Consider the following 14,082-nt stretch of genomic DNA (forward strand, 5'->3'; position numbering starts at 1 on the left):
GGGAATGGGTGTGGTGTCCAGGAGGAAGGAATGGGTGGAAGTGTCGGGTGGATGGCCCCTGCTGATCTGGGAGAAGCCTGCCATCTGCTGGGCACCCAGAGATCCCTCCAGCCTGCCCTGCCAACTCCACACAATAGAATTTCTGGGGACAGCAGCTGGCTGCTGCGGTTTACTGTACGAGGCGAGGCGTGGCAAAGAGGAAGGCTGGGGCTGTAGTGCTCAAACCCTACCCTGCGGTAAGAGGTGGCCACCGTTCTGCAAGGAGCTGAGGCCCACGTGGGCCCTTTGGGGATTGCCATGCCCTGCGTCCATGACTGTCCTCAGCCACGGCCACTGCCCATCCTGACAGATGCCCCTCAGCTCCTCCCAAGGTATTTCACCCCAGGTGGGCCTGGTGCAGGCTGTGACCGTCCCTGACATCCCTCCCTGAGCACCCACTACTGATCTTGGCAGCTGTGGCCCGGCCATTCTCAGAACTGACCCTGTCAGGGAGATTGATGGATGGGGACACATGTTGGTCACGCAGCCTTACCTGTGAGGTCTTTCCACATCTCTCAAGAGGGGAGTCTGTGACCCCAATAAAATAGTGATCCTTGGAACTACAAGCCCCCCGAAGCACCTCGGGGAGGAGACTGTCACTTGACAATGGTCCCTGCATGGCTACCAGACTCAGAGAGACTAAGCTACCGAACATGAATCTCGCTGTGTTTAAATATTTACAGACGTTAGTGGATCCTGATACCGTTTCCATCTCCCTGTGCTGCCCTCTTCAGAGCCATATTTTATCTCAGGGCCCGTGGTCCACAGCCTCTCCCAAGGGCTGTCTTGTTGGAGGGTCAGGTGCTAGCCCCATTGTGCAGTGGACAGGCAGAGCTGAGAAATGGCCCAGGGTTTGGCTGCCAGGGCCCACCACTAGTGTCCATGTGTTTTACCCTTCGAAGCTAAGGAGGAGCAAAGCTGGAGGATGACTGTACAGAGTAAAGTGTGGCTAAGTAAGTGGGTGACTGTTTATGTGGACCCCTGAAACAAGGTGGCACTCTCTGGAATGGGGGCACACTCTGTACGGAAAGTGTCGGGTCAGTCATAGCCCCATGTCCTGTATGCCATGACACAGGTGCCTAGGGAGAGGAACTGAAAGAAACAGAAGGTGCAGTTTGCTTGGCTGCAAAGTGCGGGCATGCAAGCCGGAGACAGATAAGGATGTCTGCATCTCAGGACAGAAGCCCCCCAGGTGTCTGAGGGTTTCATCATATGTTGGTTACATTGTGACAGCCAGCATGGGCCCCTAGAGGCACTGCCTGATCTCCCGGATGCCCAGTGAGCTGCCACGTCATCCCCTAAGGGTGCCTGAGACCTCAGGCTGGCCTTGATGATCAGAGCTGCTGATGCAATAGACAGGCCCCAGTGAGCCTCAGGAGCCTGTGCAACCAGTCGGCTAGGTTACATCAGGGACCCCAGGAGGCTGTGGAGAAGTTCCCAGCCCTGGCTCAGGTGCCTTGGGTGGGAGGGGGAGCAGGAGGGAGACGACCCGTCTCTTGGGACACTGCCTCTTCAGCTTAGGGGCAGTAGTTTCCTTCCTTCCTTGATGACCCGGGAGCTTTAACTGGAAGTGGTCAGCTGTTGAAGACCTGCCAGCCTCTGCTGACAACAGAGTTGAGTTCAAGATGACCCTGACCAGCCAATGTCCCCACCCTATATCTATCTCTATATCTACAGCCCAGTTCCCTTGCAGGTGACTTCTGGAATCTCAGCTCAGAGAAGGGAGGAGTCTGGGCTGCAGAATTTACTCACTGGGATGGTGAGCCAGCACAGCCCTCTTGCTGGAAGCCGTACAACCATTACAAAGGGAAAGGAAAAGTCTGGCCAAGAACCGGTAAGGAGAGGTGAGGCAAGACCTCAAGAGTACAGACCCACACTCAACCAGAGAGAGCTCAAAGCCATGGACAAAGTAGGTCCCCTGAGCAGAGCGAGCCCGGTGCTGCAGGGCCCTGAGCAGTGAGGGGCCCTAGCCATGGACAAAGCCGGTCGGTCGATAAACAGAGTCATGGACGACAATACAGTGCACTGTATCAAGGGCATTCAGGTTATGAGCCACTCCCGATGCTCAGAGTGCAGTAATCCCATACTGAACTGTGTTCTGAGTACACAGGACGCGGGCCAGGGAGAAGACAGGACACAAACTTCTTTAGGTGACTAGGTGACGCTGTGTGGACCCCACACTGAATGGATACTGATCTGAACACCTGGGTAGTTTCAATGTTCATTTTACATGGCTTTTGCTTTAAACAACACAGCCATGTGCTGTGAGATTGTATCTCTTAGAAATGTCAGAAGCCACACCCATCAAGTCTCCCCAACGTTACCGAAACCGGACAGGAACGAGGATGATGCCAACAGACATGCTAATGTGGATGAGGAACGCCCATGAGGCCTGAACCCCACACAGAGAACTATAGGCAACCATGGACTGCTAAGGGTGGGAGAGACAGTCTTCCACAGGGAAGGGCACTCCAGCTGGCTAAGCAGTGGTCGGCCCTGAGAATATACATACAGGTCGTATTACACAGACTGAGTAGGCTGCATTTATACACTTGGGAACACACACACACACACACACACACACACACACACACACACGTATGTAACAACAATTAAGAAGGTTATAAACTTGAATGGGACAACATGGGAAGGCTTAGAAGGAGGAAAGGGAAGAAATGATTATGATCTTAAACAAAAGCAAACAACAATGACCCACACAAGCATCGCCCCATGGCATCAGAGACGGGACTCTGCCGGCAAAGAAGTCTTTCCAACATGTGCTGCTGGGGCTGACGTACAGCCTGAACACAAACCTCACACCTTACACCCAGGTGAACTCACTCGAGCCACAGACACAAAGTCATGAAGCAGGCAGACACCCGAATGGCTTCCAGTCGGTGTGAGCCGCAGAAGGGAACACTGACAAGCCACATGTGTTCAATAAAAGCCTTGTCTCTAAAATACGTTTTAAAAAACTATTAAAATTCAAGAGGAAACAGGGGCACTTTGGGACCAAGGGACACTTTGACAAAGGGGACGTAGAGATGGCAGGTGAACGTAAGCAAAGATGCAAAGCACCCGGCCTTCAGTGGGATGAGACTGTGGGCATCCTAGGGCACAGCCACACTCCTGCACAGACGGTTTCAAATGAGCAAAGAAAGCCAGGTAGTCCCAATGGCTACTCAAGAGGCTCAAGCAGGGGGATTGCTGGAGTCCAGAAGTTCAAAACCAGCCTTGGTGGGGACGCGGAAAACTGCATCTTGAGTGCTGGGCCCTAACAGAACATCTGCATCGCCTCCTCCAAGCCTTGGAGAGCAACACGGAAGAGAGGTGAGGGAGGATGTGATAGCTGGAGAGTGGGGAGGAGAGTGGAGAAAGGCTGTCTTTTAACTCACAGGGTGGTGTTTCCCCATGTGAGACCCGCACAAGGCCTGTCAACATTCCATCTCGAATGAGGGAGCTTGTGAGGACCCACGCTCTTCCTCCTCCTCCTCCTCCTCCTCCTCCTCCTCCTCCTCCTCCTCCTCCTCCCCCCACCAGGAGCTCTGGGTAGTAAATGGTTGCTGAGGATGGAAGGGGTGAGAAGGATGGAAGGACTACACTTCTTCAGCGGTGCAGCCTCTGGTAGAGTCACCTCCCCACCCATGCTCGTGGAAGCAGCTCTAATTAAACTCAGTGGGCCACGAGTGGCCATGGAAGTAGGATGGGAGACTAGTTGAGAGGACAAAGGGAGTCAGAGGGAAGAGGCAGAGGACTAAGAGAAACAGAGGGAAGAGGCAGAGGACAAAGGGAGTCAGAGGGAAGAGGCACAGGACAAAGAGAGTCAGAGGGAAGAGGCAGAGGACTAAGAGAAACAGAGGGAAGAGGCAGAGGACTAAGAGAAACAGAGGGAAGAGGCACAGGACTAAGAGACAGAGGGAAGAGGCAGAGGACAAAGGGTGTCAGAGGGAAGAGGCACAGGACTAAGAGAGACAGAGGGAAGAGGCAGAGGACAAAAAGTGTCAGAGGGAAGAGGCACAGGACTAAGAGAGACAGAGGGAAGAGGCAGAGGACAAAGGGTGTCAGAGGGAAGAGGCACAGGACTAAGAGAAACAGAGGGAAGAGGCAGAGGTTAAAGAGAGTCAGAGGGAAGAGGCTAAAAGACAAAAGACAGCAATGGAGTAAGTATGTTCAGATGCATCACACAGGAGCTGGAGCAATAGCTTGGCTGCAATGAACATACTGCTCTTCCAAAGATTCCTGGGTTCTGTTCCCAGTATACTTTGCAGGCAGTCCACAGCCACCTATAACTAAATACATGTATACATCCTATACATATATAAAACTGTCAAAAATAACAAATAATAACCCTGTATTAGTCCTGGGTGGCTGGAGGAGATATAAAGGACACAGTCAGGCCGGAAAACAGTTTGGCAATTCTTTATAAAACTGAAATAGATACGATCAGCTTGCCACCACACGACCACCTTGCCACCCGGGTGAGCCCACTCCTGGGAGTTTGTCACGGAGAACAAAAGCGTTCAGACAAAACCTGTAGATGAACATTCAGAAAGGCTTTGTCTGGAACCGCCCCAAGCTGGAAGCAATCCACCAACGTCCTTCAGTGAGTGTGGCCACACAGTGGGAGTCACACCCATCCCATGAGACATACTAGCTAATATAATGGCATCGTAGTCTTATAACTCGGGTGGCGCTCAAGGATCCTTGTAGAGATGGAAAAGGAAGTGGTGACTAAGGACGTAGGCAAGGAGCTGGGGACAAATCTGCAGAGCTGTTCTAAGGGTGCCTTGTGCTCTGTATCTTGAGATGGTGGGAGATGAGGCCACACGACATACACTCAGTCACACATGCGCGCATACACACACACACACACAGAGGGGGTGAATTTACAGAGACTGTGCCTGTAGCCATAGGACACCCACAGACTGGCTCAGTCTCCTTTACTGAATAGAGGCCAAGTGAGGGTATATCCAGGATGCCACCATGAGGGATAGCGCAAAGGTCATCCATTGTACTTCTACTAGGCAGTGCCCAGTATCTGTCTCTAGGCTGCTGTCTGTCTGTCTGCACAACCCAGGAGCCAGGCAATCAATCTTTGTTCCTGCACTTCATTAATGTGTGTGTGTGTGTGTGCATGTGTATGTGTGCGTGTGTGCACGTGCTTGTGCATGCGGAAGTCAGAGAACTCGGTTCTCTCCTTCACTATGAAGGTCCTGGGGACCAAATATGGGCCATCAAGTGTGACACTGGGAGCCTTGACATGCTGAGCCATCTCTCTGGTCCTTTGTCTAATAGACTTATCCTGTAGCCCATCTGGCCTCAACTTCCCGAGCCTCCTTCTTCTTTGGTCTCTTGAGTTCTGGAATCTTTCTCCTCACTCCTACACATACTTTCCGATTGCTTGCTGATTGGTGGCAAGGTTTTGTGTCTCCGATGCCGGCCTCTGTGTAGCCAAGGAGGATCATGGACTTCTGATCTCCCTGCCCTGAATGCCGAGATTACAGGCGTGGCCCCAACAGCTGGTTTATAAAGTGCTGGAGCTTACACCTGGCTTCCATAATACATCTCCAGGCCATATAGTTTTGAGGGTTTTGTTTATTTGTTTGTTTTGAGACAGGGTCTCAGAGCCACCACGGCTGTCCTGGAACTGACTATGTAGACCAGGTTAGCCTTGAACTCACAGAGAGCTACCTGCTTCTACCTTTTGAGTGCTAGGATTAAAGCCATGTGCCACACCTGCTTTAAGTCTGAATATCTTAAATGTTGAAAGAAAATCAAAAAAATATTTCACGGCTTACAAACACCATACTAAGCTCACAGCTCCGTGTCCGTGGCAAGGCTGGGGGCAGGGGGAGAGCAGGGGGAAGGAGCACATTTGCATATTTGAGTAGAGTCTTTTGCCACACAAGGTGGCATTCAGACACAGCAGCAGTGCCCATCTGGTCCACAAAGCACAAAATGCCAGCTTTCTGTCCCACCCCTCAGACCCTGGGACAGAAAATGCTAGCTAGTTCCAGCTAGATTCCACAGAGAGGCCAGGAGGGAAACAAGTTCACACAATAACAGTGACCACCACCCCCATGGTATCAAAATTCCTGAAACAGGCCTACGTCCTTTCTCTTTCTTTCTCTGAAGCAAGGTTCCGCTGTGTAGCCCAGGCTAGCCTCCCACTTGCAGCAGGTCTCTTGCCTCCCCCTCCCTCCTAAGATTACAGGCGTGAGCTAGCACACGGAACACTTTTGTCAGCCTTTAAAAAGACTTATTTTTCTTTGTTTATGAGTTTCATTTTGCCTGAATGTATGTGTGCGCCACTTGAGTGGGCCTGGTGCCCACGGAGGCCGGACGAGAACACCGACTCCCGTGGAACTGGAGTTCCAGATGGTTGTGGGTGCTGGGATCAACCACTGACATGAACAGGTACAGCTCCCATACTGTCATTTTAATATGTCTTTCCTCAGGCCCTACTCACCTGTGGGGACTTAGAACAAGACCCACTTGGCTGGCCTTAGAGACCAACTGGGCTGAAGTGAAAAGACAGGCGATCAAGGGGCTCCTTGGAGGCCACACACACATGCACACAAACATACAAGTGCACACCCAGGCACTGTAGTGTGTATCACACACGCACACACACAAACTCTCACCATAGCATGCATATGGAAGTCAGTCAGTTCTCAACTCCCATGTAATCTGGGCTTCCTGGCCTATGAGATCCTAGCGAGATCCTCCTGTCTCTGCCTTCCACACACCGTAGGAATGCTGGGCTTACAGATGTTCACCACATCACCTGGCTTTTTCTGTGGCTTCTTTTTCTGTGATCAAATCCAGGTTGTCAGGCCTGTCCCGCCAGCTCTATACCTGCCAAGCGATCTCCCAGTCCCTCTGTTTGTTTGAGACAGGGTTTCTCTGTGTAGCCCAGGCTGACCTAGAACTGGAACTCAATCTGTAGACCAGGCTGGCATCAAACTCACAGACATCTGTCTGCCTCTGCCTGCCGAGTGTTGGGATGAAAGGTGCTCACCACCACTGCCCGACTTCAGAGTTAGTGCCGTGGCCAGTAACTCAAGCCATTAACCTTGCTGAGTGACCCTCTCTACAACGGGACATGAACAGGACCTCGACTTTTGTCTTAGTCATTGACATTGATGTCAACAAAACCTGGGAAAAGCTGAACCATGTTCAAATCCCCATCCTGCCAGAAGCTCGCCAGGCAGCCCCACTAGGTGCCAGCGTACAGTAGGTGTCATCAGGTTCAGATCAGGATGTGCTGGAGTTAGGGAACCCTAATCTAGCACGCTCACCAAGAGGGGTGTGTGCACACATACAGGCAAGGTCATGTGACTACAGCGAAGGCTGAGGCTGAAGGCAGCAGGAACCAGAACAGACCCCTTGACCTTGTCTTCAGTGGCTGCTTTACGGTTCTTTGTCACTGTGGTCCTGGCACACCCATACCAAACTCTGAGCTGAGGGCTGAAGAATGTTGGGCATATAAAGACTTCCATCTGTCAATCTGGTCACCATGGCAACAGTGAGTGGTGCCCACTGTGCTGGACTCACTGCCCGGGCTCTGCATTTACCACAGGCCCTCACCAAAGCCCCATTTCACAGGCAGGGAAACTGAGGCTAGGAAGTGAGAACCTTGTTGAGGTCACAGTGGGGATTGTGGATCTAGCACAGTTCACACCTGGGTATCTGGCTGTGAAATGTACCAGGCTGCAGCCCTACCAGATCCCTGGGTCCCGGCCCACAGCCCCTCCTATTGTCATGTGTGAGCCAAATACACGTGTACATCGAGTAGCACATGGAAGGTCCGGGCACTGTCGAGACCCAGTCCAAATTCTTTGGCAGTGCCTCCGAGTTCCTGGAGTGGGTGGTAGCCAAAGCCTGCTAATGAGCAGGAAGCTGAAGGACAGCCAGCAACTGAGGGCCCAGTTTGCTGCCTGGGCATCCCTGACTTCCTGTCCTGACGGTGCGACCCTCCTGACTGTTTCTAGCTGTCCCCAGGGGTCTGCGGGCCAGTCCCTGGTCTCAGACCTGCTGCTGTCGTCCCCGGAGCTCCTGGGGGACCCCTGAAGGGCTACCCTCCAAGCTGGAGGTGCAGGTGGGGACAGCCACGTCGACTGGGGGTGGACTGGGGAAGGACAGCCTCCGCAAGAAGCCTGCCAAGTGCTACAGAAACAGACGGCGAGACGAGTCTTCCGCAGCACGAAACAGATTGCAGGGTGTCGAGCGAAGGGATGTTTTAAAGAAATAAATCGCAGTTCCAGGCTGCAGAAGCACAAACAAGCCCAAACAACGGCTCCCGGAAGCAGCAGCCTCCGGAGCCAGGATGGAGGGATGTACGGGTCTCCCCAGAGTTTCCTGAAAGGCAGGGGTGGTGGGCGGCTCAAACACCTGCGGAGGCCCACAACAGGGCTCAGGGAGATCCACCCCTCCTGGGCGCCCCTCCGGATTCCCTTGGTCTCAGCAGGACTCGCCTCCCTGACACCAGCAGGGGGCAGCACCCATGGACCCGGTCTCTTGCACCTGACCCCCATCCCAGCCCTCCTGGTCCTCAATGTGACTGTGTCGCCCACATGCCACCAGGCTCACCAGTCCTCTCCTACCTTTGGACCTCTCCACGTGCCCTTTATTCCCTGGCTGGCCCTTCCCTCCCTTCTGGTTTCTCTTCTCAGAGCACACTGGGCAGCCTCTGAGGGAACACAGAGGGTCAGGGCTGGGCAGAGAGGGCTTGCTAAGGCTGTTCCTATGTGTTCCTCCCTCCTCCCTGGCTCACCCTGGAGGATGCCCGCTCCAAAGATGGTTGCGCAGAAGGGGATCAGCTGGCTATTCAGGAAGCAACCCCGGGCATGGCACACTCCTGCCACCTGGAGCAGGGCTAGGGTGATGGGTTGGTGCCAGGAACCTCTGAAGCAGCACCCAGGCACCCACACTTCTAGGTTCATGGTTCCACCAAGTTTACTAATTCTGGAACCTTCTTAGATACTCGGATTTCTCTCTGAACTCTAAGCTGTCCTCTACGGGTGTGGGAGTAGAGGCTGCCACACCAACTATGCGTGGTAACACCATTAATAATTCAACCTTGTTACCGACCTGTTTCCTCCCAAAGGCAAAAGCACTTAGACCATCTAGTCTACCATGTTCACCCCTCAAGGTGGGCTGACCCCTCCTCAGTGCCTACAGAGTCAGGCGTGACACCTGTGTGACATCCACCCCAGCAGCTGTTCCAGGCTCTGCACGTGGCTTCCAGGAAATCTGTCACTCGCTCTCCATGAAAGCAGCCACTTCATGATAAACATTAATAAAATGAAAAGATCCACCCTGTTATGTGATGCTAGGGCAGACACCCTGGGGACCGGTCCTCAGGCCTACCTCTGAAGCAGCAGCAAGGAGATGCATGGGGATTTCAAAACCCCACTGACAGGAGCTGGAGACGTGGCTCAGCAGTTAAGAGCACTCACTGCTCTTCCAAAGGATCCGACTTTAGTTTCCAGTACCCACATTAGGCAGTTCATAACCATCTGTAACTCTCACGCCCTCTTCTGGCCTCCAAGGGCACCTTCCTGCCCATAGCAAACACACACACACACACACACACACATACACACACACACACACGGCATACACGAAGAGATAGAAGATAAATCAAGATCCTACAGACAACATCAGGCATGGTGGTGCACACCTTTAATCCCAGCACTTGGGAGGCAGAGGCAGGAGGATTTTTTAGTTCAAGGCCAGCCTGGTCTACAGAGTGAGTTCTAGGACAGCCAGGGCTATACAGAGAAACCTTGTCTTGGGAAAAAACAACAACAAAACGAACAAACAAAAAAAGACACAAGGGGCCGAGGACCTGAGTTTGATGCTTGGCAACCATTTGAAAAGCTGAGAGCCTTAATCTTAGCCCTGAGAAGGCCGACAGGAGGGTCCTGTCCTGTTAGCTAGCCAGGTTGGCTGAATGAGAGACCCTGTCTAGAAAAACTGAAGTGGCAAGCAAGTCATTAAAGAAGACATCTGATGTTAACCCTCCCTTCCACATGCACACACATGTACACATGTGAACCACACACAGGTGTGCCCTCACACATACATGTGCACATTTTGGGGCACAATGAATTGCCTGCACAGGAAGCAATTTCTGAAGTCTCCTTAAAATACACACACACACACACACACACACACACTCCTATATGCCCCATTCAAGGGCAAAGTTTCCTCCACCTGAGGTAGCTGGGGCTTCAGCAGGAGGGAGTGTCAGGAGGCAGCCTGGGGTAGGAATGCCCAGAAGCAGCAGAGAGGGTGTGGCCGGTAGACTCTGCCGTGGAGCCCTGTCCAAGGATGCTTCTTTACATCTGCGGCTAAGCCAGGCTCCTCTGGGCCTCAGGCAGGCCAGCAGGAACATAGAACCACACAGAACCTCAGGAAGAGGCCACAACCCTGCTGGGGACTCAAAGCCACCATATCTCATCTAAATACCAATCCTTCACTGGGTCTGGCACCATGGGAATATGTACCAGGAGTGACAGAGAGGACCTAATGAGAGAGAACTTGGCCCTCACTGTCCCCAGGGACAGTGACATCCTAGGAAATAAAGGTGACCACCAGCATCTGCTCACGCTGTTAGAAGGCTGAGCTATTCTCTCTCTCTCTCTCTCTCTCTCTCTCTCTCTCTCTCTCTCTCTCTCTCTCTCTCTCTCTCCCCTCCCACCCCGTGTGTGTGTGTGTGTGTGTGTGTGTGTGTGCATCACAAGCATGTCTTTTGGAGGTCAGATGAAAAGGTCAGATCTCCTGGAACTGGAGTTACAAGCAGATGTGAGCCACCATGTGGGTAATGGGAATTGAACCCTGGTCCCCTGCAAGGGCAGTCTGTGCCTTTAAATGTTAAGCCATTTCCAGCTCTGGGTTATCTGAGACAGGTCTCACTATGTATCTCTGGTTGTCCTGGAACCCTATGTAGACCAGGCTGGCCTCTGAACTCACAGAGATCTACATGTTTCTGTCTCTAAGTGACATCCCACCCAGCTTAGGGCTATTTTTTAATTGACCTTCTAAGATTAATATTAATCACAAAATAATATGTGCAACACTAAAAACTGCTTCATAACTGGCCTGTGTTTACCCTCTCCGGTGTCTTTATCCTGACCCAGCTGGCCAACACTGGCCATGGGTGCTGTTTAAATCAGTAATACTCAATACACACAATTAACGTGCTTAGATGCAGCTGGGGCTGGGGCTCAGTTAGTGCAGTGTGTGTCTGGCATGCAGGTTCCATCCCCAACACCAAATACATTAGGAGTAGCACCACACACCTGTAATGTCAGGAGGCTGCAGCAGAACACTGGGGGCTTCAAGGTTACCCTTGACGAATGAGTTCAAGGCTAGCCTAGGCTACATGAGACCCTGACCTAAATATAAATAAGCAAGAATTCTTGGTTGCATGTGTCCTGTTTCAGGAGTTCACAAGGGTTGTGGCATGAGGGGCTACGATGTTGGACAGCTCAGATCTGGAGTGTTCTCCTCCACGCCCAGAGTCCTGCAGCCTCACCGAACAGCCACATTAGGTCTCAGCCCTCCCCATAGCTCAGCCACGGCGTCGGTCACCCTGTGTGCTTCCTGGAGTGCATGCATGTATATGTGTCTGTTTGCACACATATGTAGAACCCAGGGGTCACCCTCAGTGTCAATTGAATGGCTGTTCTGCCTGCACGTCTGTCTGTGCACCACTGGAGGCCAAAAGACCTCATTGGATCCCTGGGACTGGAGTTACAGATGGTGTGAATTTCCACGTGGCTGCCGAGCCTCCCCCAGTCCTCTGAAAAGCACCTAGCCCGTGCTCTTTACCCAACGAGCCTCTGCTCCAGCCCCAGCCTGCCTTGTTGGTTTTGGTTGATTGATTCTGGCCTTAGACGGGGTCTCTTTGGCTGGCCAGTGACCCCCCCCCTCATCCTCCTCTCTGACTCAGGAGTGTTGGGATGGCCCTCACATGGCTCTTTATGGGGCACTGGAGCTGAGCTCAGGCTGCCATGATTGTGACTGACTGATGCATCTCCCCAGCCCCACCCTGGTTTTGAGTCTTTGGGAACTTGCTCACAGGATTCTTCTGCCTCATGCTGCAGGGCTGGGAGAGGTGGGGTTGGGTCACAGGCTGAGGGAAGGCAGGCACTCAGGAGCACTCACTAGTGGGGTCGGCTAACATTCCTTCCCCTGGTGGGTATGTGGGCCCGTTCCCTGCTCCCTCGGACACCTGTATGCACTTTCCTCTTCCTGAACCTTCAGGATCTCATACTTTCCAGACAGGGCCTTTGGAGCAGGACAGGACAAGGAGAATGTCCGGTGTTAATCTCTGTCCCCAGTACAAGGACAGCTCACACACACTAGCCACGGGCTCACACATGCTAGACACACTCACACAAGATAGACACACACTCACAAGAGCTAGACACACTCACAGGAGCTAGACACACACACGAGCTAGACACACACACACGAGCTAGGCACACGCTCACACGAGCTAGACACATGCTCACACCAAGATGGTTTCTCGGAAGAGACCTGTTCCTCTTGGAGGTGAAGAGGTGACCAGATGCCCCTGACTATGGTGTCATCTTTGACACTACCAGAACTGGACCTGTGTTTCCTGACACACTGAAAGAACAGGACGGTAGAGGGAGACAAAGGCCACCAGCACCCAATCCCTGTGAGCCAAGTCCCAGGCATCCACTCCCAACAAGGCCTTCGACCAACAAACCATGGGTTCCAGCCTGTCGCTGTGACACGGGAGGGGGACCGAGAGAGACTCAGAACTTGGTACGTGGCTGGGTTTACTGAGAGGCAGGCCCTGCTGGGCTATATCCCAGAGGCAGTGGACAAATGCAGACAGCTCAGGGGACCCTGACATGCTCTTAACTACTCAGGCTTTCTGAGTATTCCATCAAATAACGAAAGGAAGAGGAACATGACACTGCCGTGTCTATCTATTCATCCTCAGCCTCTAGAACGCCTGCAAATGCTGTTCCTCAGTTCTGCCACTAGGGGGCACCCTTGAGCCAGATTATCTGCCCTGCCCTGCCCTGCCCTGCCCTAGCCTGGCCTCCCTGGGCCTCAATTTTCTGGATTCAAGGAGCAGGCCAGGTGGATACACTCAGGTCTTCAGAGCTAAGCCCCTGCCTAGTACCTAGTCCTCATCCAGACACTATTTCTGCCCAGCACGCAGGACCCGCTCTCCCTTGGGTCTCTCCACAGGCATGGTTCTGCAAACAGAAACTCCTTGAGGAATTCAAAATATACCTGGAGGCCCAAGCCTGACATCCCAGCTACTCAGAAGCTGAGGCAGGAGGATAGAAAGTTAAAGGCCTGCCTGAGCTACCATGTGAGTTCAAACTCAGGCCGGATCACTGTCTGAAAACACAGGAAAGGTCTGCGGATGTATCTCAGTAGTAAGGGACGCCGGGTTCACTCCTCAGTGCTGGAAAAGCAGGTCGGAAGTTTGGGAGGGGACTCAGATGGTAGAGCGCTTGCCCAGCATGCACGAGGCCTGGACTGAATTCCTAGTACAGAATAGCCCAGGTGGGTTTCACACAATCATAACCCCAGCGTGTGGAAGGCAGGAGGATCAGATATTCAAGGCTCTGAGGAGAAGGGGAAAAGTTGGTTGGAAGGGTGGGACTGGGAGGAGGGGAGGGAGCTGCAATCAGAATGTAAAGCAAATAAATCAATAAATTAATGACAGGAAAAAAAAAGCTAGCCAGTCCCATCCTGGTGGTGGACAGATCTGTTCTCCTGTCTTTGTGTGTGTGTGTGTGTGTGTGTGTGAGAGAGAGAGAGAGAGAGAGAGAGAGAGAGACCCTCCCCATTTATTGTAATAAGTGTATCCCTTAGAAAACACACATTCAGGGGGCTTCCCTCGAGTGTTTCACTGCTGCAGTGATGGTCCCAACCAGTCTTGAGTACGTTCCCAGAAGATACGGAGGGGATGAGGCCAATCATTCGCCAATTTGGTGGTGATTTCTTCACTTCAGCCTTTGGGATATTTCTACCCCCACT

At 52.6% G+C, this 14,082-nt stretch overlaps 1 protein-coding gene and 1 long non-coding RNA gene across 11 annotated transcripts in view; one reads left to right on the forward strand and one right to left on the reverse strand.

The window, feature by feature from the left end:
- Window positions 1-14,082, reverse strand: part of Tbc1d16 (TBC1 domain family, member 16) — an 85,461-nt gene that overhangs the window by 47,508 nt on the left and 23,871 nt on the right. The gene's annotated exons all lie outside the window — the stretch shown is intronic.
- Gm36111 lies at window positions 1,401-3,000 on the forward strand. Its single transcript, XR_389225.4, has 2 exons — window positions 1,401-1,652; window positions 1,733-3,000. It is a non-coding gene; the product is annotated as a predicted gene, 36111 (long non-coding RNA).

This window comes from Mus musculus, chromosome 11, assembly GCF_000001635.26.
Source record: "Mus musculus strain C57BL/6J chromosome 11, GRCm38.p6 C57BL/6J".
In the NCBI taxonomy this organism is placed as follows: domain Eukaryota; kingdom Metazoa; phylum Chordata; class Mammalia; order Rodentia; family Muridae; genus Mus; species Mus musculus.